The 26540-nt window shown below is 47.1% G+C and overlaps 1 pseudogene; it reads right to left on the bottom strand.

Annotated features, from left to right (window-relative positions):
* Nucleotides 1–26540, bottom strand: part of LOC142311958 (uncharacterized) — a 113335-nt pseudogene that overhangs the window by 73709 nt on the left and 13086 nt on the right.

Here is a 26540-nt window from a genome sequence, read left to right as displayed (position 1 = left end):
TCCTGCTCTGGCTTCTGGCACCCGGGCCTCGCGCATGCGCATTAGGGCGTGCGCGCGGTCATTGACCTTTTCTTAAAGGGCCAGCGTCCTCCAACAGGATATTGAAGATGCAGGTACAGGGTATATAGGGGGTTCCTTTCCAAGTGGGCGGGGCCTGTTCTTCGTGTTTGCTAAGCTAGGAGTCAGGTCTCCCTGTGCCATTGTCTCGTACTCACCTATCTCTCTTGTAGAGCCGCTCCTGTCCCGCCAACCGGTCCTGACGGTTCCAGAACCCCGAACGGACTGTCCGCCATCTTCTCAGTCCCTACCGTCTCCGATTCCTGGATCTGTGCGGTGACCGATCTCCCCGTTCCGCTGGTTGTGGACCCTGCCTGACATCTCGGCCTCCGAACCTGCGCTCCGTCACCCGGACTACCTTCAGAGACTCCGTGATCCCAGGGACTTCTACACCCACTCCTCTGAACGGACTGTCTTGCTACCCGTAGTGCTTCGGCTACCGGGCACCTTGCCCTCGGTTGGGTGCTCAGTCCAGTGGATCCACCTCCTGGGCCTACCCGTCATCCTGGTCCTAACAATATGCAGCCCCATATACTATTTTGCAACCCCAATAAATGCTTCCCCATAGTCCTCTGGAATTCCTGATTAAATACACAAATATACTCACTTCTCCTCATTCAGCCACTGCCCCAGTCTCCTCAGCGTGTGTCCACTGTTATGCCACTCTGACATTTTAGCACATCAGTGCGCAGTAGTGACGTCACTGCTAGAGATGAGCGATGTTCGAGGTTCGCCAATTTCATGTTCGAGTGATTTTTGCTAAAAGCTCGACAGTTCGAGTTACGTTCGAGAACGGTTCGATCACCAAAAAGCCTAGCTAGTTACTAGCTGGCTTTTCACTGTAATAGTGTGAGTCACTCTGTGATTCACACTATTATCAAATTTCAGCTTATAGTGTGCGGGGGGGACGGGGTTTAGATCTGTGCTACTGCAAAGTGCTGAGAGAATGCCGATCACCATTTATTAATTTTTTTTTCCCCTAACCGCGCGTGCAGTGGAGCGTTCCAAGCTGTCAGCAAATCACAGACACAAACACAGCTAAGTTGATTTTTGCCAGACAAGCAAGGGCATGTGTCATAGGCTGTGCATGTCACATGTCCTTAACCTATAAGATACGGCCATTTTCCCCTTCGCCGCTATTATCTGTCTTCTGCGTGTGGGTGACAGTCACCGCTCACGCTGCTGCTGCTGCTGCTGTGTGCGCTATAGAGATACAGTGCAATCTACACAGCGCTTTAGGGATTAGGGACTGCTGGTTATTTCAGCCCTTTTCAGGGCTGATTTACAGGCATTCATAGCCATAGCTGCTAAGCATGTCCGTGCAAATGCGGTGTAGGGATTTAGATAACAGCGTCTGGCTACCTCAGCTCAGGCAATTCCTTACTGCATTTTTTCATTAGCAGGGATAGAAAGTGAGGCTTCCTTTGCTGTCCTGCTCCCCAGAGCACCCGTGCATTCTACCCACATGCACATTTTTGCCACGCTATTTTATTTGCCCAAGGAGCTGACACTTTTTGTGCCATCCTAAAAGTGTCTGGAATACTACCTTAGTGTTCCTTTGCTGTCTTGCTACCTACAGCACCCGTGCATTATACCCACCTGCCCATTTTTGCCATGCTATTTTATTTGCCCTAAGAGCTGACATTTTTTGTGACATCCTAAAAGTGTCTGAGATAGTACCTTAGGGCGGCTTTGCACACTACGACATCGCAGGTGCGATGTCGGTGGGGTCAAATTGAAAGTGACGCACATCCGGCATCGCATGCGACATCGTAGTGTGTAAAGCCTAGATGATACGATTAACGAGCGCAAAATCGTCGTAATCGTATCATCGGTGCAGCGTCGGCGTAATCCATAATTACACTGACGCGACGGTCCGATGTTGTTCCTCGTTCCTGCGGCAGCACACATCACTGTGTGTGAAGCCGCAGGAGCGAGGAACATCTCCTACCGGCGTCACCGCGGCTTCCGTAGGATATGCGGAAGGAAGGAGGTGGGCAGGATGTTCACATCCTGCTCATCTCCGCCCCTCCGCCGCTATTGGCCGCCTGCCGTGTGACATCGCTATGACGCCGCACGACCCGCCCCCTTAGGAAGGAGGCGGGTCGCCGGCCAGAGCGACGGTCGCAGGGCAGGTGAGTGCGCGTGAAGCTGGCGTAGCGATAATTTTTGCTACGCCAGCTATCACACGATATCGTACCTGAGACGGGGGCGGGGACTATCGCGTGCGACATCGCAGCATCGGCTTGCGATATCGCAACGTGCAAAGCCCGCCTTAGTGTTCCTTTGCTGTCCTGCTACCCACAGCACCCGTGCATTATACCCACCTGCCCATTTTTGCCATGCTATTTTATTTGACCAAAGAGCTGACACTTTTTGTGCCATCCTAAAAGTGTCTGGAATACTACGTTAGTGTCCCTTTGCTGTCCTGCTACCCACAGCACCCGGGCATTCTACCCAACTGCCCATTTTTCCCACACAATTCTATTTGCAAACTGTGCTGCCACTGTTAGGGGCATATTAAAATTGTCTGGGATAGTCAGTGTTGGTTCTTCAGCTGTCAATAAAGCTAGACCACCGCTGCAATCTACAGCACCTCTCCATTTTTGCTACCACATTTTAAGTGTCCAATCTTTTCGCTAACAAAATGAGTGGCAAAAGGACAGATGCTGGTGGAAAGGGGAACAGGCGTGTTGGAAAAGGAAAAAAAGTTTGTGTCCGTGGGGTAGGTGGAAAAGCTACATTAACATCTGCTGAAGAAATGCCATCTTCCAGCAAAAGTAAGATGTCTACTACTTTCCGTGGACAATCCGATGTGCTTCCTTTTTTACGGAACCGAACAACTGTAACAAAGGTAGATGATGCACAAAAAAAAACAAGCTTGAATGGATCTCAAGTGCTCCAACAAGTGGCCTCTCCTCCACCTCAACTTCAACATCCAAAAAACAACAGTCCTCTGAGTTGTCATCCCAATCGCACTTGCTTTCTCCCAGCTCTCAAGTCTCCACCCGCCCTGAAGAGTATGGTGTAACAGAGATGGCTGAGTCTGCAGAGCTGTTCAGTCACACTATAGCCTCTGGGAATCAGAGGTCTGTTGCCAAGCTACAGTGAGTACAGACCAGGAAATGGTCTGCAGTGATGCCCAGAAGCTTTGTGAGTCTGATTCAGGCCTTGATGACCAAGTTTCTGAGCATAATGTAGACCCTCATTCCCAAACTGTAACACCTGTTGGTAGAGACAATGAGGAACATACTGATGACGATGAGACGCAGATACCAGATTGGGATGACAACTTAACTTGATAATGAAGTTCTAGATCCCACTTACTGTCAACCCACAGTCAGGCACTCGAGGAGGACACCAGAGGCGGTGGAGGAGGATGCAACTGATGACGAAGTTACCTTGCGCCTTCCTGGACAGAGTCGGAGAACTGGAAGCACGTCAACAACTGCATCCTCAGCCACAACTCTGCCTCTGAGCACAAGTCGGGGTGGCTCTGCAGGTCGCATGGCCTCTAAGCCTTGCCTAGCCGGGTCCTTTTTTGACCTTGCAAAGGATCTCCCAAATCATGTGATCTGTAAAATTTGTCACCAATCTATAAGTAAAGGCCAAAACCTCACCAGTTTGACAACTTCTTCCATGAATCGTCACATCAATAACAAGCATAAGTCCCAGTGGGAAGCTCACCGTGCTGCAATGCGGCCTAGCGGAGCGAGCCAACCACCGCCTGCCCCTTCAAATTCCTCCGCGCGCCCTTCATCTTCTATGACTGTGGGGACAGCTGTCACACATGTTTTTCCACGCAGATCTTCCACCTCTTTAACCGCAACAGCCAGTTTGCTTGGCAGGTTGTCAGTTGGTTTGGAAGGGGAAACAAGTGCTGGTGTAGAGCTCTCTCAGACATCGAGAGCATCAACTTTGGATGAAGGCAACATCATGTCTCCGCCTGCACTTTCCTCACAGATCTGCAGTTTTCCAGGGACACCCTACTCACCACCGTCTCCACACAGCAGCCAGATCTCGGTCCCTCAGATGTGGACAAATAAAAGGCCATTTCCTCCGAGCCATGACAAAGCTAAGAGGTTGACTTTCACCCTCTGTAAGCTCTTGGCTACCGAAATGCTGCCTTTCCACCTGGTGGACACAGAGGATTTTCAAGACCTTATATCAGTCGCAGTGCCACAGTGCCAGATGCCCAGTCGCCACTACTTCTCCAAGAAAGGTATGCCTGCGCTACACCAGCATGTCGCACACAACATCGCCGCTTCCTTGAGAAACTCTGTGTGTGACAGGGTGCATTTCCCCACCGATACTTGGACCAGTAAGCATGGACATGGGCGTTACATGTCGCTGACTGGGCACTGGGTAACTATGGTGAGAGATGGTGAGGGGTCTGCTGAACAAGTCTTGCCGTCCCCACGACTTGTGCGTCAATCCTCTGTATGTCGAAGTTCCTCCACTGCTTCTGCCTCCTCAACCTCATCTGGGTCCTCCACCTCCGCCCAAAGCCTGTGTGGTCAGGCCACCCGCGTTGTAACTGTGCACAAGGAATCCCACACACCTCCTTACTATGCTGGCAGTAGAGCTCAACAGCATCAGGCGGTCTTTACGTTGAAATGTCTGGGAAATAAGAGTCACACAGCTGAGGAGTTGTGGTCAGCTCTGCACTCAGAGTTTCGTAAATGGTTGTCTCCACTCAACCTGCAGCCAGGTAAGGCCGTGTGCGACAATGCTGCAAACCTGGGTGCGGCCCCTCGCCGGGGCAAGGTGACACACGTGCCTTGTATGGCTCACATTTTGAACCTTGTTGTCCAGCAATTTTTCACCCACTATCCCGACCTAGATGGGCTTCTGCACAGGGCACGGTCACTCTCTGCTCACTTCCGCCGTTCAACCGCCGCAGCTGACCGACTTGCATCGCTGCAGAGGTCTTTCGGCCTGCTGGTTCATCGCCTGAAATGCGATGTGACGACACGCTGGAATTCGACTCTCCACATGTTACAGCGACTGTGGCAGCACCGCCGAGCCCTGGTGCAATACGTTATGACGTATAGCCTGGGCCAACGAGATGCAGAGGTGGGGCAGATCACGCTGATGGAGTGGTCTCAGATCAAGGACCTATGCACCCTTCTGCACAGCTTCGACATGGCGACGAATATGTTTAGCGCTGACAATGCCATTATTAGCATGACAACGGAAGGGTTAACAAGATCTACAAGGACCAGACGTTCATCATAAACAAGGCGGCAGGCATGGGACAGTGGGGGAGAGGGATTAACAAGGGCGCATGGTAGCAGCCAAACTGTTTAGGAAGGGGCAGGAGCCCATGAAGAAATGGAGGACGAACTGTCGATGGGCATGGAAGACTCAGCTGATGAGGGAGACCTTGGTCAAATTTCGGTTGTTCGAGGTTGGGAGGATATGTCAGAGGAAGGCAGCATGGTTATCACCTCGCCGCCACCAACACAGCAAGGACTTGGTCCGCAGGGATGCGCAAGACACATGAGTGCCTTCTTGCTGCACTACCTTCAACATGACCCTCGGATTGTCCGAATTAGAAGTAATGATGACTACTGGCTTGCCACACTCTTAGATCCCCGGTACAAGTCCAAGTTTTGCAAAATAATTCCAGCCATAGAAAGGGACGCACGTATGCAGGAGTATCAGCAGAAGCTGTTACTCGATCTTAGCTCGGCTTTTCCACCAAACAACCGTGCAGGTGCAGGGAGTGAATCTCCCAGTTGTAACTTGACAAACAGGGGACTGTCTCGTCATCAACAGTCAAACCGTACCAGCAGCACCGTATCTGGTGGTAACAGCAGTTTTATTGAATCGTTTCATAATTTTTTAGACCCTCCTTTGCAAGGCCACCAGAGACAAGAAGTCTGACACATAGTCAACGGCTGGAGAGGATGATACAGGAGTATCTCCAAATGAACATCGATGCCATGACTTTGCAAATGGAGCCTTGCTCATTTTGGGCTTCAAATCTTGAAAAATGGCCAGAGCTCTCCACTTACGCCTTGGAGATCTTGTCATGTCCCGCGGCCAGCGATGTCTCTGAATGTGTCTTCAGTGCTGCTGGGTGTGTGCTGACAGATAAGCGCACGCGTCTGTCCAGTGACAATGTGGACAGACTAATGTTCATCAAGATGAACAAGTCATGGATCAGCAAGGACTTTGCTACCCCGGTGTCATCCTGGGGAGAGTAAAGGCTTGTGGATTTGGATTGTGCTTGATGCAAGTCAACATGTGAAGTTTACAACTAGGGCACAAGTGATGCCACTGAAGTGGTGTGTGTGGGGCCCAATTTTTGGAAAAAAGGGAGACTCCGCTTGGAGTCCCCTTGCTGTGTTTTTAAAAATGATCCAAGATGAACAAGTCATAGTTCAGCAAGGACTTTGCTACCTACCCAGGTGTCATCCTGAAGACAGTTAAGGCTGGCGTATTTTTGAATGTGCTTGATGCAAATTAACAGGTCAAGTTTGCAACTGGGGCACAAGTGATGCCACTGAAGGGGTGTGTGTGGCCCAATTTTTGGAAAAAAGGGAGACTCTGCTTAGAGTCCCTTTGCTGTGTTTTACATGATTTTAGAAGGGCGTGCCATGCCTATATCTGTGTCTCCTCCTCTTTTTCCTCGTCCAGCTGTTTCGTTTTCGCATGAGTATATGTCCTTGTCACTTTCCCATGTGTTTGTGGTATGTTGTGAGTTGTTTGTCACCTTTTGGACACCTTTGAAGGTGTTTTCTATGTGTTTTTAGGTGTTTGCCTCCCATTGTTTTCAATGGGGTTCGAGAGGTTCGTCAAACGGTTCGTCGAACGGCACCTCGAACGGAGCCTTCAGAGGCTCGCTCATCTCTAGTAACCGCAGTCCTCCATGCTGAAACATCAGTGTCTCACAGACACATAGTAGTAGAATGATTAGAAATAGAGTGTTCTGCTCCTCCTCGCATTGTTCCTTTCAATTGTATTGGCATCTGTGATGGTGATGCCGATATAAATGAAAGTACGATCGTCGTCAGGAGGTCCACGGGGCCACAGTGACTCACGGGCCCAATCTAGACAGCTCACTAGTGAATCATCTAGAATAGAGTGGCAAAAATGAGGTGCTCAAAATATCCACTCTGATCTAGACGGCTCACTGCTGAATCACCTAAAACAGAGTGGCTAAAATGAGGTCCTCAAAAAATCCACTCTGATATAGACGGCTCACTACTGAAGCAGCTAGAACGGAGTGGCTTTTTTGAGGTCCTCAAAAAATCCACTACGACACAATGTGGATATTATGAGGACTTTCAGCTGCGCTCTGTTACGGTTTTTGCTTTGAGGCTCCTCCCACTCTTCGAAAAAATCCATTGCAGTCACCTCAGTACCAAATGTACCTAATGTAGTGGCTAAAATGAGGTCCTCAAAAAATCCACTCTGATATAGACGGCTCACTACTGAAGCAGCTAGAACGGAGTGGCTTTTTTGAGGTCCTCAAAAAATCCACTACGACACAATGTGGATATTATGAGGACTTTCAGCTGCGCACTGTTACGCTTTTTGCTTTGAGGCTCCTCCCACTCTTCGAAAAAATCCATTGCAGTCACCTCAGTACCAAATATACATAATGTAGTGGCTAAAATGAGGTCCTCAAAAAATCCACTCTGATATAGACGGCTCACTACTGAAGCAGCTAGAACGGAGTGGCTTTTTTGAGGTCCTCAAAAAATCCACTACGACACAATGTGGATATTATGAGGACTTTCAGCTGCGCACTGTTACGCTTTTTGCTTTGAGGCTCCTCCCACTCTTCGAAAAAATCCATTGCAGTCACCTCAGTACCAAATGTACATAATGTAGTGGCTAAAATGAGGTCCTCAAAAAATCCACTCTGATATAGACGGCTCACTACTGAAGCAGCTAGAACGGAGTGGCTTTTTTGAGGTCCTCAAAAAATCCACTACGACACAATGTGGATATTATGAGGACTTTCAGCTGCGCACTGTTACGCTTTTTGCTTTGAGGCTCCTCCCACTCTTCGAAAAAATCCATTGCAGTCACCTCAGTACCAAATGTACATAATGTAGTGGCTAAAATGAGGTCCTCAAAAAATCCACTCTGATATAGACGGCTCACTACTGAAGCAGCTAGAACGGAGTGGCTTTTTTGAGGTCCTCAAAAAATCCACTACGACACAATGTGGATATTATGAGGACTTTCAGCTGCGCACTGTTACGGTTTTTGCTTTGAGGCTCCTCCCACTCTTCGAAAAAATCCATTGCAGTCACCTCAGTACCAAATATACATAATGTAGTGGCTAAAATGAGGTCCTCAAAAAATCCACTCTGATATAGACGGCTCACTACTGAAGCAGCTAGAACGGAGTGGCTTTTTTGAGGTCCTCAAAAAATCCACTACGACACAATGTGGATATTATGAGGACTTTCAGCTGCGCTCTGTTACGCTTTTTGCTTTGAGGCTCCTCCCACTGTTCGAAAAAATCCATTGCAGTCACCTCAGTACCAAATATACATAATGTAGTGGCTAAAATGAGGTCCTCAAAAAATCCACTCTGATATAGACGGCTCACTACTGAAGCAGCTAGAACGGAGTGGCTTTTTTGAGGTCCTCAAAAAATCCACTACGACACAATGTGGATATTATGAGGACTTTCAGCTGCGCACTGTTACGCTTTTTGCTTTGAGGCTCCTCCCACTCTTCGAAAAAATCCATTGCAGTCACCTCAGTACCAAATGTACATAATGTAGTGGCTAAAATGAGGTCCTCAAAAAATCCACTCTGATATAGACGGCTCACTACTGAAGCAGCTAGAACGGAGTGGCTTTTTTGAGGTCCTCAAAAAATCCACTACGACACAATGTGGATATTATGAGGACTTTCAGCTGCGCTCTGTTACGCTTTTTGCTTTGAGGCTCCTCCCACTCTTCGAAAAAATCCATTGCAGTCACCTCAGTACCAAATGTACATAATGTAGTGGCTAAAATGAGGTCCTCAAAAAATCCACTCTGATATAGACGGCTCACTACTGAAGCAGCTAGAACGGAGTGGCTTTTTTGAGGTCCTCAAAAAATCCACTACGACACAATGTGGATATTATGAGGACTTTCAGCTGCGCTCTGTTACGCTTTTTGCTTTGAGGCTCCTCCCACTGTTCGAAAAAATCCATTGCAGTCACCTCAGTACCAAATATACATAATGTAGTGGCTAAAATGAGGTCCTCAAAAAATCCACTCTGATATAGACGGCTCACTACTGAAGCAGCTAGAACGGAGTGGCTTTTTTGAGGTCCTCAAAAAATCCACTACGACACAATGTGGATATTATGAGGACTTTCAGCTGCGCACTGTTACGCTTTTTGCTTTGAGGCTCCTCCCACTCTTCGAAAAAATCCATTGCAGTCACCTCAGTACCAAATGTACATAATGTAGTGGCTAAAATGAGGTCCTCAAAAAATCCACTCTGATATAGACGGCTCACTACTGAAGCAGCTAGAACGGAGTGGCTTTTTTGAGGTCCTCAAAAAATCCACTACGACACAATGTGGATATTATGAGGACTTTCAGCTGCGCACTGTTACGCTTTTTGCTTTGAGGCTCCTCCCACTCTTCGAAAAAATCCATTGCAGTCACCTCAGTACCAAATGTACATAATGTAGTGGCTAAAATGAGGTCCTCAAAAAATCCACTCTGATATAGACGGCTCACTACTGAAGCAGCTAGAACGGAGTGGCTTTTTTGAGGTCCTCAAAAAATCCACTACGACACAATGTGGATATTATGAGGACTTTCAGCTGCGCACTGTTACGCTTTTTGCTTTGAGGCTCCTCCCACTCTTCGAAAAAATCCATTGCAGTCACCTCAGTACCAAATATACATAATGTAGTGGCTAAAATGAGGTCCTCAAAAAATCCACTACGACACAATGTGGATATTATGAGGACTTTCAGCTGCGCTCTGTTACGCTTTTTGCTTTGAGGCTCCTCCCACTCTTCGAAAAAATCCATTGCAGTCACCTCAGTACCAAATATACATAATGTAGTGGCTAAAATGAGGTCCTCAAAAAATCCACTACGACACAATGTGGATATTATGAGGACTTTCAGCTGCGCACTGTTACGCTTTTTGCTTTGAGGCTCCTCCCACTCTTCGAAAAAATCCATTGCAGTCACCTCAGTACCAAATATACATAATGTAGTGGCTAAAATGAGGTCCTCAAAAAATCCACTACGACACAATGTGGATATTATGAGGACTTTCAGCTGCGCTCTGTTACGCTTTTTGCTTTGAGGCTCCTCCCACTCTTCGAAAAAATCCATTGCAGTCACCTCAGTACCAAATATACATAATGTAGTGGCTAAAATGAGGTCCTCAAAAAATCCACTACGACACAATGTGGATATTATGAGGACTTTCAGCTGCGCTCTGTTACGCTTTTTGCTTTGAGGCTCCTCCCACTCTTCGAAAAAATCCATTGCAGTCACCTCAGTACCAAATGTACATAATGTAGTGGCTAAAATGAGGTCCTCAAAAAATCCACTACGACACAATGTGTGAAATTATAAGCACTTTCTCGGCTGCGCTCTGTTACGTTTTTCGCCGTGAGGCTCCTCCCACTCTTCGAAAAAATCCACTGCAGTCACCTCAGTACCAAATATACATAATGTAGTGGCTAAAATGAGGTCCTCAAAAAATCCACTACGACACAATGTGTGAAATTATAAGCACTTTCTCGGTTGCGCTCTGTTACGTTTTTCGCTGTGAGGCTCCTCCCACTCTTCAAAAAACTGAATTTCAGTCACTTCAGTACCAAATGTACATAATGAAGGCTACAGAGAGATCCTCAAAAAATCCACTCTGATCCAATATGGTAAGTTATGAAGACTGTCAGCTGCGCGGTTCCGTTTTTCCTTGTGAGGCTCCGCCCACTCTTTCAATGTCAGTCATGCGGCCACGACTTGTGGAAATACGGTAAAATTAAAATTCCAGCAAAACTGAACAATCAGCGCTGTGTGGAATTATTTATATTGTAAAAAATAATAATAAAATGTAAGTTATAATAATAATGAAACTAAAAATTTGCCCTTTGGAAAAAAATAATAAATATAACAGTGTGAGCTTCTAATAAATAAAAACATGAAATCATTCCAATTATAAATCTGATTCCAGCCCCTGCTGTAGAAACTGAACTGTGTTGTATGGAGAAAAGATCACAGAGATCATCAAAAAATCAACTCTGATCTAGCCTCCTCACTAGTGAAGCAGCTAGAACGGAGTGGATAAAATGAGGTGACCAAAAACATGTGACTACAGCGAGGCCTCAAGAAATCAACTCTGATCTAGTCACTTCAGCAGTGAGCCGGCTAGATCAGAGTGGAAAAAATGAGGACCACAAAAAACCCACTCTGATCTAGACACTTCAGCAGTGAGCCGGCTAAATCAGAGTGGAAAAAATGAGGCCTCAAAAAATCAACTCCGATATAGCCGGCTCACTACTGAAGCAGCTAGATCAGAGTTGATTTTTTGAGGACCACAAAAAATCAACTCTGATCTAGACGCAACCCACACTGGATATATGGCTGCTCTGTGCTTACAGGACCTGTGATGATGTCACGTGGAGGGGAGGAGTCAGGGGTCACATGATCAGTTCCTCAGTGTGTGCAGGACTCTGCTGTGCTGGGTGAGGGGAAGGTTATGTGTGATTGTGTGGGGTCAGGAGGGATGTAGCAGAGCCGTGTGAGTAAGATGTGTACGGAGCAGACATATATCTATATAGCCTAGATGCGCATGTATAATGTCTATGGAAGCAGAGCTGTGCGTGTGCAATATGTATAGTGCACCATAAAATAACCTAAGGTTTTTGCAGCCGTGTGCAGACTGACCCAGTGGACAGAATTGGCTGAAAATTGGTATGTATGCTATTCAAGGCAGGGGAAACAGAAGCATCTTAAAAAAATGTTTATACCAAAACTACCCACCAGGTGATAAAGTGCTGCTGTACAGTGAGCGAGCGGCCCAAAAACCGTGTGCCGATAATTAGAAATGTCACACTTGTTCCAGAGACAAGCATAACTGTTCAATATGGCTGCCATCATGCATGGTGATCATGTTCATTTTATGCAGAACATGCTTGACACTTGCATGTAACAAGTCTGGTGGGATGCTGCACACTTCCAAAATGAGCGGTCTTTGAGGTCAGCCAGGGTGTCCACATTTCCCCAATAAACACGATCTTTCAAGTGTCCCCACAACCAGAAATCACAAGGATTGGGATCGGGCGAACGCGGTGGTCATGCGTTAGGGAAGGAGCGGCTCAAAATCCTGTCATCGGGAAAATGTGCACGCAGAACGTTCTTCACACGATTTGCGATGTGAGGGTGTGCTCCATCAGGCATGAAGGTGGTCGTCTGAAGACACCACCACTGTTGGAGTTGTGGAACGACCACTGTTTCCAGCATTGTTTGGTATCTCGTTGCTGTCACGGAACAAGTAGTAACCCCAGTTGGCCTCATTTCTTTGTAAAAGAACAGTCCGAGGATGAATGATGAGGTGAAGCCAAACCAAACGGTTACCTGTGGCAAATGCAGCAGACCCCCCTTTTCCGCTTGTGGATTTTGGGTAGCCCATATGTGACAGTTTTGTGTGTTCATCGTTCCATTCACGTAAAAATGCACTTCATTCCACCACAGAAAATTCCATGGCCAATTGCCATCCACTTCCACTCTCGCCAGAAACATGAATGCAAATGTCATGCGGGTATCATTGTCATGAGGAAGAATTTGTTGATGATGGCTAATTTTGTACGGGTATGCCCGTAAGACATTTCGGAAAACTTTCCACACTGTGCTGTACGGGAGCCCCAGTTACCTGGAAACACTGCGTGCACTGCTGTTCCCGGCAGGGTTGTTCGTGCCCTGTTCCACGACAGCAGTGGCAATGTCGTCCACAACCTCTCTGCTTACCAGTCATCACCCGCGCCCTGGCTGAACACTCAGTAACCCTGTTTCCTCAAAACGAGTCATCTGCCTCAGCGAATTGACAGCCATTGCACCACTACGTGTGTGAAGGCCTTTCAAACCATGAAAGGCTCTCAGTGCAGTTGTAGCATTCCAGGCATTCTCATAAAGCAACCACACTAGTAGTGAAGACTCAGGATGTGGGGCCTGCTGTGCAGTAATCAGGGAAATCCCCTTATCTAACAGCGTTTGTACTGCAGTAACCCCTTGAGGCACAGCCTTAAAGAGAACCTGTCACCACTTTTTTGGCGTATAAGCTGCGGCCACCACCACCGGGTTCTTATATACAGCATTCTAATATGCTGTGTATAAGAGCCCAGGCCGCTGTGAGAACATAAAAAACACTTTATAATACTTACCTAATGGTCGCTCGGTTGGCCAGATGGGCGTCTCCGTTGTCCGTTGCTGGCACCGCCTCTTTCGTCCATCTTCGTCCTCCTTCTGACTCCTGTGTGCATGACGCATCTTACGTCATACACACTCACCGGGCCTGCTCAGGACTTGAATGCCGGCGAGTGTGGATGACGTCGGATGCATCATGCACCGCGGCTAGAGAAGAAGGAGGACGAAGATGGCCGAAAGAGGCGGCACCGGAGAACGGAGATGCCCATCTAGCTAACCGAGCGACCGTTAGGTAAGTATTATAAAGTGTTTTTTATGTTCTCACAGCGGCCTGGGCTCTTATATACAGCTTGTTAGAAACAAAGGAACTCCATGAGAACACTTGCCACAGCTCCCATTCAAGTAATAATTCAATTAAGGACGCTACATATTAGATAACACAAGACAGCAGAGGGGGCCTGCTTGTTGGAGGTACTTGGGAGCTGCAGCAGTGGCCACAATACAAACCAGTTACCCTAAATCTTAAGGTCACATCTTGCATCAGGCACAAGCTATGGGAAGTGGAGGTGTCCTGTCAACCCCCTGCAAATCAAGAAATCGTGCAGGCCTGGTTGACTCGGTGCAGTAGATCCCTCTTGCTTGGAGTTGGTAAAAACCTGGCTGCATCATATAACCATTCTTAAAGGGACAGCAGCCATTTCAAGAGGATGCTCTAACTCAGTTAAAGAATGTTCTATCTCTCCAGATTCCCGGTTCTGGCGCTGACCATGTGAAGCTACACCCCAATAGGCTCCCAAAGCTCCTGTTAACCGGCTATACAACAAACATTGATCTTCAAACCGAAAGTTCAGCTGAATAAGCCCAGTACCCCCCTGCCTCCTTGTTGTCCTCTATATATGGAGAGGTACCTGTTACAAAGTGCCTCAAAATCTGGTGATTCTTTAGATGCCTCTGTACTAGGAGAAGACAACAACTAGACAGAAATGCAGCAAGATAATACCGGTGAGGAGGGGCCACCCTGACCTATAGGAAACGGGTCTCAGTTGATTAACTATAAAACGCTGGCAACCGAAGTGGCTAACCAGCTACCGTATTACCTGAGATATCACAGACGCTGAAAGAGTTCCTTACATCAGCTCTGCAAGCTATGCAAGCCGAAATAAATGAAACCTCAGAACAAATAACTGCAATAGAGGACAGAATTTCTACACTGGAAGATGATATAAGTGCGGAACATGCAACGCTCTCCAGGCTTTCAAAAGAGATTGTTATATTTCGGGACAAGATTGATGACCTGGAAAACTGGTCAACAAGGAGTAATCTTCACATCATAGGTCTACCCGAAATCTACCCTATTGGATATATCAGAAATTTATGCGAGGACATTATCCCTAAAGTCCTAAACATAGGTTGTGTTAGGATAGAGAGAGTCCACAGAGTGGGTCCTCCAAACAAGGTCTCAGACAAGGAGAAAGCTGCACGGCCTAGACATGTTATCACAAGGTTGCTGGATTTCAGTGACAAGTCTGAGAACTTAAGGACATATAGAAGCCTTCAACAGCTGTAGGAGGTGAATTGGATTAAGCTTTCTTTTCAAAGATTTTTCAGCCGAAGTATCACGCCAACGCAAGGCCTTCTCCATTGTCTGCTCATCTTTATAACTGCATGAGAGGACACACATTAGCTAGGGACCCCAACGTAGAGAAATACTTTGGCGTAGTGTTGGGGCTCTGTTGCATTGATCAATTCAATAGCTAAATTTCTCTTTATTCATATGTTCATGGCAGTAATGCAGATTCCATTTTTCATATTTCATTCTTACATATAGCTTTTGGATTTTTCATGTCAGTATTCACACAGCAGTTTCTGCTTTTCATATCTTCCCCTTACATAGTCACTGGTGTGCATACCTTCTTTCCTTATAGTGTAGATTTTTTAGGTTTTTGCACCCAGTTCAGACTCCGAATGGTGTTCCAGACGTTATTTCTTGATTCATCTTTATATAAGAAATGGGTGCGGTTTCAGTTGTGCTATCCTGAAATCCTTACCATACATCTCCAAGCTGGCTCAACAAAATCCTTTACTAACTCAGCAGAGGCTGAAAGATTCACAGTCACTATGATAAGCCCACAGGGGTCAAGGGGTTCCACTTCATCCGAGGTTGGGACCCACACCTGGTCTCCACTGAAGGAGTACAATTCGGCTATGTCCTCTTCATCAAGAGAGCAAAGACAGCACTGAAAACTCAGAGTTACCTGATTGTTCTTGGTTCTGCAGAACTTGTGTTAGAAGTCAAGTTGAGTTCTTTATCACTCTGAGACACTCTTTTCTGGATATGGTTTCAGTCCTACGTGATCGTACCTTGACTAAATACCTCAATCTCTTAAACACCATCTAATACTCTCCTTTTTTTACTCTATCACCCTCTTTTTTTTTTCTTCTTCTCCTTTCTCAGGCATTTTAGCACTCTGCATGTATGCAGATATAACCACAATGTTCCATATAGTTTCACTGTTTATATGTATTTGATATACTGTTCTAAGGGAATCGGGAGCCTGAAAACTTCACGGGTCAGAAAGAAGTGGAATCCAAGTTATTGTGAAAATTCCAGTAAGGTTGGAAATGCTTCTATATGGAGCAAACGTTTTTTATATGTTTTATATGTTGTTAACTGTTTAATTTGCAGCTCACTCATCTGCTATGCTGCAATACATATCACCAGATTCTCAAATTGGCATCTCTCGTATGCTACTCCTACTTGACAAGCAGATATATAAAATGTTGGTACAGAATGGAGCACCTAGGACATATCTTCTACATGGTTACCTCGCATTGTACCTTTACCCAACAAATCTACCATGCGAGTGATCATCTGGAATGTTAAAGGGTTTAGATCCCCTCAGAAACATTTTAAAATTCTAAGACATCTAAAACGCTTGAAACCTCATGTAGCACTGTTACAGGAGACACATCGTAAGGAGAAGGATTTTCACAGTATGCGTAAATTGTGGGTGGGAGTGTTACGGGGGGCTGTCTGATAATAAAACCTAAAGGAATGTCAGACAGTCAGGGTCCACCGTGCAAAGACTCTGCTGCAGACTATGGCAGAGGATAAGGGGTATATAAGTGTGCCACTGTAAAAAATAATAGCACAAGTGCAGAGTGCAATACTTCTGTTAAACTCACAGAGGAATATAATTAGAAAATAAAGCAATTCCTCTCTTACTTGGAAGGTGTGTGGAATGGTTTCTGTTAAAAGATCACAGAGACAAAAGCAGTGAGTGGGAAATGGCACCTACCTAGGTCCGTTCCTCTAGTGGTGCCAGGAGACGGACAGCAGCGTAAGCCGCACAAAGCTCCTACCTGCGTTCGCTCCACTAGTGTGCGAGGACATGAACCACTAGATATGGCACCTGCCTAGGTCCGCTCTTCTAGTGGTGCAAAAGAGACGGACAGCAGCGTAAGCCGCACAAAGCTCCTACCTGCGTTCGCTCCACTAGTGTGCGAGGACACGAACCACTAGATATGGCACCTGCCTAGGTCCGCTCTTCTAGTGGTGCAAAAGAGACGGACATCAGCATAAGCCGCACAAAGCTCCTACCTCTGTTCGCTCCCCTAGTGTGCGAGGATACGAACAACTGCCAGACGCAGTATAAGGAACGTTACCCTAGCGGCAACGTCCACCTACGAGTAGAATCACAAGGCCCAGCCGGACCATGTGCCTCAGGCACCTGCCTATGTCCGCTCCACTAAGGGGTAAGGATACGGACTGCAGCCGAAGCTGTAAGGTATAAGAACGCTACCCTGCCGGTAGCGCTCACCTAACATAGACAGAGAGATGCCTAGAGGGACGTGCACAGGGCGTCTACCCTCATGCATGAACCAAGAGGACTGAGCGCCGGGCGGCGTGCGTCAGGGTCTTATATAGACTCTGTGCCTCATCCAAGATGGAGGACACCAGAGCCAATCCGCTGCCAGAATGACAGCAATGACGTCACGCTGGCCTATCACCAAGCAAAGCGTCACAAGCACATGACCAGCGACCAATCGGCATAGAAGGTGTCAGAGACATGTGACCACGTGTCACAAGCACATGACCAGTGGCCAATCAGCTTAGAAGGTGTCAGAGACATGTGACCTCGTGTCAGCGATGATGTCACCCGCACATGTGCAATGGCTCCAAGATAGGACTTAGTCTCCAGCGCTTGCACATGTGCAGTAGCAAGAAATCTGGACATAGTCTCCAGAGCCACAGCAACCGTAACAGGGAGGGGTATATGGTTCACCTTTGATGCACAAGAAAGCAGGGGTTTTAACGTTACTGCACAAAAATCTGCAGCACCAAGTGTGACAGTCTTGCAGATACGTATGGTAGATTGCACACTATCTCGATATCCACACTCAGTGGTACTTTTAAATTCTATAATGTATATGCTCCTGACGAAAATAATGGTGCTTTTTTCCGTAACCTGGAGATTAAAATCCTGCAAGATCCAAACCCCAATAAAATAATTGGCGGTGACTTTAATTCAGTGCTGGATACTCATGAGGATAGGCGACTACACAAAAATTCACCTCGCCCGGTTTGTAGCCACAATAAAGTCCTTGCACCAGTGATTGATTCCTGTAGACTATGTGATGCGTGGAGGTACCCCCACCATCAGGATAGGGAATTTACCCATTTCTCCCAAGCTAGGAACTCATAGTTGAGAATAGACTACCTCTTAGTCTCGAACAGTTTGGCAACAAGATTTATATCTGCTATCTGCTACAATTCACAATATAATTATTTCAGACCATACTCCCGTAACACTAGCGCTTGCTGACTCATATCCAAAGGGTTCAGATTTCCTATAGAGGTTTCCTGGCTTCCTATACGAGAATGAGGACTTTGCTTTAAAATTAGAGTGGTGACCTGAATACACTTTTCATAATGAGGAACACCAATCTAATACATCAGTCATCAGGGGAAAAATATGGCATGTATATATCCTCCCTAAAAAAAGTCAGTAACTAAAAACTATGCTACATACGCTGCTAAATTCAGGGACGTTTATTCATCCTTACAGCAAACTCCCTCAGCTTCCAACAAAGATAGATGGATTAATGTGCAGAAAGAGTATAATGCTTGGGCGGATAAACAGAAACAACTCTATAGGTCCATGCAAGAAACAAATGTACACCGTGTTGGCAATAAAGCAGGGAAAATGATGGCTAACGTGGTTAAAAATAGGTATTTAACGAGATGTCCATTTAAGCTACTACCCCCTCTGCTAACTCGCATAATTGAAGACCTTAATCACTGGAAAGATTTGCCCCTAAATATCATGGAGAGGAAACATGTTATTAACATGATGTGTGTGTCACGTTTGTTATGCCATCTTCAAATCCTCCCTCACGTTTTAAGACATATGGACATTAGCAGTCTGAATAGGGTTTCACAGAATTCATATGGAGGGGTCAGCGGTTACGAATCAATCTCAAAAAGCTGATGGCCACAAAAATTGAAAGGGGTATGAATTTCCCAATTATTAAGGACTATAATTTAGCTTATCTTTCTAGGCATCTGTTGGATTGGATGCAAAACTCAAGTCACCACTTCGCAATCTCACTAGAAAAAGTTTGCCTCACCATGGAATTTAAAGGCCGTACTCCATTGTAGCCTATCTAAGTTACCCCCTCAGTTAAAACCTTCCACTCTATTTAAAGATACTATTGTGTCCTGGAGGATATTAAGGAAAAAATATAAATTGTCTTTTAGAATTTTAAGTATCTGCCAATATGTAACAACCCTGAGTTTAGACAAGGTAATGAGAATAAACTTTTCTGAGAATGGAGGACAAGAGGAATCCACAATGTTCGCCATCTCTTGCATTGGTTGATGGTTGAGGAGGGAGGAGATAATCGACAAATACAACCTAAGCCCCAACCACGTTATTCAATATAAGCAAATAAAACATTCCTTCCTAAATGTACTAAAAGACGTTAGTCAGGAAATAAGGCGGAATCATTTCAATAATCTTCTGGCACAATACGCGGCCTCCCCCTCGATTTCGTCCCTGTATACTATAATGAGAGAGGATTTGCTAGATGTACACCCAAACATATTTTTTACGCAATGGCAAAAACAACTTGGGACTAAAATAAAAGATGAGTGGAATGTAATACGAAAGCATGTTCTTAACAAACATTGGAGGGAGACAAAATATAAAATCATCCATAGAGCCATCTATGCTTCTGACCTTCCAGCTACCCCTCTTAAACAAGACAGGATCACTCAATGCCCAAAATGTAAAACTCCCTCTACCGATTTGCTACATGGCTTTTGGTCATGCCCACGATCAACAGAATTTCGGGAGTTGATTACTAAATATATTGAAACTATATGGTCCCTTAAGCTCACTCTAACGCATACTTTGGTTCTGTTTCATTATTGGTGGGAAAATAACAAGAGAATGAGTGGCAGACATTTTCCGACCCATCTCCTCCATGTGGTGCTGCTTCTCTCAAAAAAGATATTCCTTAACCACTGGCTGGATCCTACTACCCCTTCGCTTAATGAATACTTAGAACAAATGAAACATTTATTGTACTTGGAGAGGCAGGATGCAGAAAAAAGAAAGGATCGGATATCTAAATATTTCAAAAATTGTAAGGGATTTATTGAGACATATTGTACTGCAGTTCAGATAGTCATACACACTCACTATGTGTATGACTGTCTGACTATGTGAAGTCATTCACTTCACATAGTCATACCTTTTAAAGATTCGACATGGTACCACATGGAAAAGTTGAGTGGATCACTAGAGAAATTGGAGATTGATGCCCCTTAAGTTGAAACTTTGTTTTATTATGGAATGACTTGGTGAGATGGATATTTCAGCATATACATATACTTACATTCTGCAAATGACTACATTGTTTGAATTTATATGTTTGTAAATATTTGTAAATTGTTGTTTTATTGGATCAATACTTGTACCGCTATTTAAAAAAAAAAAAAAATAATTAAAAATCCGCACTAACAGTGCATGATCCGGCAAAAAGACAGACATCTTGCAGACTGGGTTGCAAGGCGCACTCACTGTACAGCGCCACTTTTTCACCTGGTGGGTAGTTTTGGTATAATTTTTTTTAAAGGTGCCTTCCATTTCCCCATGCCTTGAATAGCATACATACCAATTTTCAGCCAGTTCTGTCCTCTGGGTCAGTCTGCGCACAGCTCCAAACACCTTAGGTTATTTTCTGGCCACCTTGTATTTCCAAAAACCTTTACACAAATGGTTGCAAAAGCTCTTGGAAAAATCTTTCAATTAATTTATGATCATATGAGGGGTTTTTTACTTCCAGAAGAGTGTTTGAAAAATGCCTCTTGAAAACAAAAGTCCATGTCACTCCTTTGAAGAGGATCCTTAAGAAAACCAGTAATCCTCTCCAAACTAGGCACTTACAGTTGAAACCAGACGTTTCCCTCCACTCTTGATAAAGACACATGCATGTTTTTCTGACTATCTGTCATGAAATCAGAATAAACCTTTCCCGTTTTAGGTCAATTAGGAACCAAAATTATTTATATTTGCCTAATACCAAAATAATGAGAAAGAGAAAAAATGTTTTAAGGCATTTTTATTACTTTCTGTAAAGTCAAAAGTTTCAATACATTTCATTAGTATTTGGTAGCATTGACCTTAAACTGTATGATTTGAATCAAATGTTTTGGATATCCTTCCACAAGCTTTTCACAATAGTTAGTAGGAATTTGGGACAATTGATCCTGATAGAACTGGTGTAGCTGAGCCATGTTGTTAGGTCATCTGTCACGCTCCCCGGGTCCCCTGCGCTGCCCTCCGGCTCACCTGTCACGCTCCCCGGCTCCCCTGCCTCGCTTCCCGGTTCCTTGGTCCGGTCACCGCCGCTCCCCGCTCTCCAGCATCCATTGCCGGCGCGTCCCCGGCGTCCTGGTCCCCGCTCCCGGCGCCCGTCGGCTTCTCAGCCCCAGCCCGGCCCTGCTGCTTCCTCCTCGCAGCTTCCTGCTCTGGCTTCTGGCACTCGGGCCGCGCGCATGCGCATTAGGGCGCGCGCGCGGTCATTGACCCTTTCTTAAAGGGCCAGCGTCCATTAACAGGAAATGATGCAAACAGGTACAGGGTATAAAGGGGTTTGATGTCCAAGGGGGCGGGGCCTGATCTTCGTGTTTCTTAAGCTAGGAGTCAGGTCTCCTGGTGTCTCTATGATATACTCACCTATCTCTCTTGTAGAGCCGTGCCTGCCTCGCCATCCGGTCCTGCCGAATCCCGAACCCCCGAACGCTGTCCATCTGCCATCCTGACAGTCCGTACCATCTCGGATCCCTGTGGTGACCCGTCATCTCGCTCCAAAGGTTCCGGACCCCGCCTGACATCTTCTCGGCTTCCGAACCTGAGCTGCGTCACCCGGACTACCATCAGTGACTCCGTGGTCCCAGGGACTTCTCCGTTATACTCGTATGCACGGACTGTTCTGCTGCCTATAGTGCTCCAGCTACCGGACCCCTTACCACCATCTAGGAGTTCGGCCCAGTGGATCCACCTCCTGGGTCTGCCCGTCCACCTACCCGTACATCACAGAGAGCCTGGCAAGGGGATTCATTCGGAGATCCTCCTCTCCTGCTGGAGCAGGCTTCTTCTTCATCAAGAAGAAAGAGGGCGACTTACGCCCATGCATAGACTACCGGGGATTGAATCAAATCACCGTAAAAAACAAGTACCCTCTGCCGCTCATCTCCGAATTGTTTGACCGGCTTAGAGGAGCTCGTGTGTTCACCAAGCTGGATCTTCGGGGTGCTTACAATCTGGTACGCATCCGCTCTGGGGACGAATGGAAGACCGCGTTCAATACTCGCGATGGGCACTATGAATACTGCGTGATGCCCTTCGGCCTGTGTAACGCCCCAGCCGTCTTTCAAGAACTGGTGAACGACGTTTTCCGGGACCTTCTCTACGTCTGTGTGGTAGTGTATCTGGATGACATCCTTGTCTTCTCTCCGGACCTCCAGACCCACAGAGAAAACGTACAGCTGGTTCTACAAAGACTGAGAGAGAATCGTCTGTACGCCAAGTACGAGAAGTGTGTCTTTGAGCAGTCTTCTCTCCCCTTCCTGGGGTACATCATCTCTGATACCGGACTGCAGATGGATCCAAAGAAGGTCTCCTCCATTCTCAACTGGCCTCCTCCTTCTGGACTGAAGGCAATCCAACGTTTCCTGGGATTCGCCAACTACTACCGCCAGTTTATCCCTCACTTCTCTGCTCTGACTGCTCCTCTCTCCGCTTTGACCAAGAAGGAGGCTAATCCAAAGGACTGGTCACCTGCGGCCGACGCCGCGTTTGGCTCTCTGAAGCGGGCATTTGCCTCCTCTCCTGTACTCCACCGTCCGGAGCTAAACCGCCAGTTCACCTTGGAGGTGGATGCCTCCTCCTCGGGAGCCGGAGCAGTGCTCATGCAGAAGTCCTCCTCCGGGAAGATGGTAACTTGCGGATTCTTCTCCAAGAGCTTCTCAGCGCCTGAACGCAACTACACCATCGGTGACCGAGAGCTATTGGCAGTCAAACTGGCTCTGGAGGAATGGCGCTACCTTCTGGAAGGAGCAGTGTACCCCGTGATTATTTACACGGACCACAAGAACCTGGAATACCTGCGGTCCGCTCAGCGACTGAACCCACGGCAAGCCAGGTGGTCCTTATTCTTTGCCAGGTTTGATTTCCAGCTCCATTTCCGACCCGCGGACAAGAACGTACGCGCTGATGCCTTGTCCAGGTCTTTCATGCCCATGGAGCAGGAGGAGGAGACTACCCAACCCATCATCTGTCCTAGCAAAATCATTCCGGTGGCTCCTGTCACCCTGGCCCAGATACCGCCCGGGAAGACCTATGTCCCTGATACTGACAGGCAAAAAGTGTTACACTGGGGTCATGCCTCGAAAACAGCCGGTCATGCTGGTCAAAAGAGAACATGGAGTGCGATTGTACGTCATTACTGGTGGCCATCCCTTCGCACGGACGTCGCTGCTTTTGTCTCTGCCTGCTCCTCTTGTGCCAGGAACAAGACGCCCAAACACCTGCCATATGGCCGTCTTCTGCCTCTGCCGATACCCTCAGTTCCGTGGCAACACATAGCGATGGACTTTATTACGGACTTGCCATTGTCCTCCGGACACACAGTCATATGGGTCGTGGTGGATCGGTTCTCTAAAATGGCTCATTTCGTCCCTATGGCTGGACTGCCCTCTGCTCAGGAACTCGCGGACGCCTATATACATCACATCTTCCGCTTGCATGGCTTTCCATCACACATCGTATCCGACAGAGGAACTCAGTTCACCTCCTGCTTCTGGAGGGCGCTCTGCAAACATCTGGGAGTGACTCTGGACTTTTCTTCTGCCTACCATCCTCAGTCTAATGGCCAAGTGGAGAGGGTCAATCAAATCTTGACCTCCTTCTTACGTCACTATGTCAACGCCCATCACGACGACTGGTCCACGCTTCTTCCTTGGGCTGAATTCTCCCATAACCACCACATCAGTGAGTCGTCCTCCAGCTCTCCCTTCCATGTCGTTTACGGACTTCAGCCCTCCGTTCCATTGCCTGTATCCCCTTCTTCGGATGTCCCTGCTGCTGATACTGTAGCCCGTGACTTTGCAACCATTTGGGACTCTGTCAAGGCGTCCCTTGGGCGTGCTTCCCTGCGGATGAAGAGACACGCAGACAAGAGACGTCTGGACCCTCCGTGTTTCTCTCCAGGAGATCTCGTCTGGCTTGCTTCCAAGTACGTCCGATTGAAGATACCATCCTACAAGCTGGGTCCTCGCTACATCGGGCCGTTTAAAGTCCTCAACAGGATCAATGAGGTCTCCTACAAGCTACAGCTCCCGGCCACGATGAGGATACCCAATTCCTTCCACGTCTCCCTGCTCAAGCCGGTTGTCCTTGGTCCCTTCTCCGCTGCTGCCAGTTCGGCCCCTACTCCTATTGCCGATGACGACATCTATGCGGTAAGGGATATCGTGGCCATGAAGACCGTACGGGGTCGACAGTTCTTCCTGGTGGACTGGGCTGGGTATGGTCCTGAGGATAGGTCCTGGGAGCCCCGGGAGAATGTGGGTACTCCGCTGATCCGTGCCTTCCTGTCCCGGTTGCGGGGAGGGGGGCGTGGGGGGGGTACTGTCACGCTCCCCGGGTCCCCTGCGCTGCCCTCCGGCTCACCTGTCACGGTCCCCGGCTCCCCTGCCTCGCTTCCCGGTTCCTTGGTCCGGTCACCGCCGCTCCCCGCTCTCCAGCATCCATTGCCGGCGCGTCCCCGGCGTCCTGGTCCCCGCTCCCGGCGCCCGTCGGCTTCTCAGCCCCAGCCCGGCCCTGCTGCTTCCTCCTCGCAGCTTCCTGCTCTGGCTTCTGGCACTCGGGCCGCGCGCATGCGCATTAGGGCGCGCGCGCGGTCATTGACTCTTTCTTAAAGGGCCAGCGTCCATTAACAGGAAATGATGCAAACAGGTACAGGGTATAAAGGGGTTTGATGTCCAAGGGGGCGGGGCCTGATCTTCGTGTTTCTTAAGCTAGGAGTCAGGTCTCCTGGTGTCTCTATGATATACTCACCTATCTCTCTTGTAGAGCCGTGCCTGCCTCGCCATCCGGTCCTGCCGAATCCCGAACCCCCGAACGCTGTCCATCTGCCATCCTGACAGTCCGTACCATCTCGGATCCCTGCGGTGACCCGTCATCTCGCTCCAAAGGTTCCGGACCCCGCCTGACATCTTCTCGGCTTCCGAACCTGAGCTGCGTCACCCGGACTACCATCAGTGACTCCGTGGTCCCAGGGACTTCTCCGTTATACTCGTATGCACGGACTGTTCTGCTGCCTATAGTGCTCCAGCTACCGGACCCCTTACCACCATCTAGGAGTTCGGCCCAGTGGATCCACCTCCTGGGTCTGCCCGTCCACCTGGCCCTGACATCATCTTGCTTGCTCCAGCCTTTTCAGCTTTGCCCATAAATTTTCAATAGGATTGAGATCAAGGCTTTGTGATGGCCACTCCAAAACACTGACTTTCTTTTCCTTAAGACACTTTGTAACCAGTTTGGCAGTATGCTTCAGGTCATTATCCATTGGAAGACTCCTTTTTACCCAAGCTTTAAGTTCCTAGCTAATGTCTTGAGATGATGCTACAGTATTGCCACATAATCTTCTTTCCTCATGATGCCATCTATTTTGTGAAGTCCCTTCTGCAGCAAAACAACCCCACGACATAATGCTGCCACACCTGTGATTCACAGTTGGGATGATGTTCTTAGACTTCAAAGTTTAAATACACTGAGTACTAGTCCTCTAAACAATATGATCAACAGAACAAAAAGGTTGTGGTGAGTATCGGGCGCTGCAATTACCAGGGAGCTTGCATATAATAGTAGCAACAAATCCAGCTTACGATTTCTGTATCCACTGTCTGTTCAGAGCCCGGAAAAAGACCCTGCCATGGCCTGAAAATCGAACAAGTAAAACAGGAAAGTCCAGCTCAAATGAACAGTTGCAATTTAATTTCTTGAGAATTTCAAGTACACGAGACATCAAAATTTTCACAAGGAAACCGCTATAATAACGTATGCATCAAATGTAATTTATTGTCATTATGGCCAAACGTTCAATTTTAGTTTTGTCAGACCACAGGACATGTCTCCAAAAATTAAGGTATTTGTTCCTGTGTTTATTTGCAAACATTAATCTGGCTTTTTTATATTTCTTTTGGAGTAATGGCCTTTTCCTGACAAAGTGGCCTTTAAGCCCATGTTGATACAGTACTCATTTCACTGTGGATAATCACACAATTTTACCAGCTTCCACCAGCATCTTCACAAGGTCTTTTGCTTTTGTTCTTGGGTTGATATGCACATGTTTGACCAAAACACGTTCACCTCTAGTACACAGATCCTGTCTCCTTCCTGAGCGGTATCATGGCTTGGCATTCCCATCTTGTTTGTACTTGTATATAATTATTTATAAAGATGAACGAAGCACCTTCAGACATTTGTGATGTGCTATTTCACTCATAAATCATGCTTGCTGTACTGATGATTTTAAAGAAATTTTCTGT

The sequence above is a fragment of the Anomaloglossus baeobatrachus genome, chromosome 5 (genome assembly GCF_048569485.1).
Source record: "Anomaloglossus baeobatrachus isolate aAnoBae1 chromosome 5, aAnoBae1.hap1, whole genome shotgun sequence".
In the NCBI taxonomy this organism is placed as follows: Eukaryota; Metazoa; Chordata; class Amphibia; order Anura; family Aromobatidae; genus Anomaloglossus; species Anomaloglossus baeobatrachus.
This window is presented reverse-complemented; position numbering and strand designations above follow the sequence as displayed.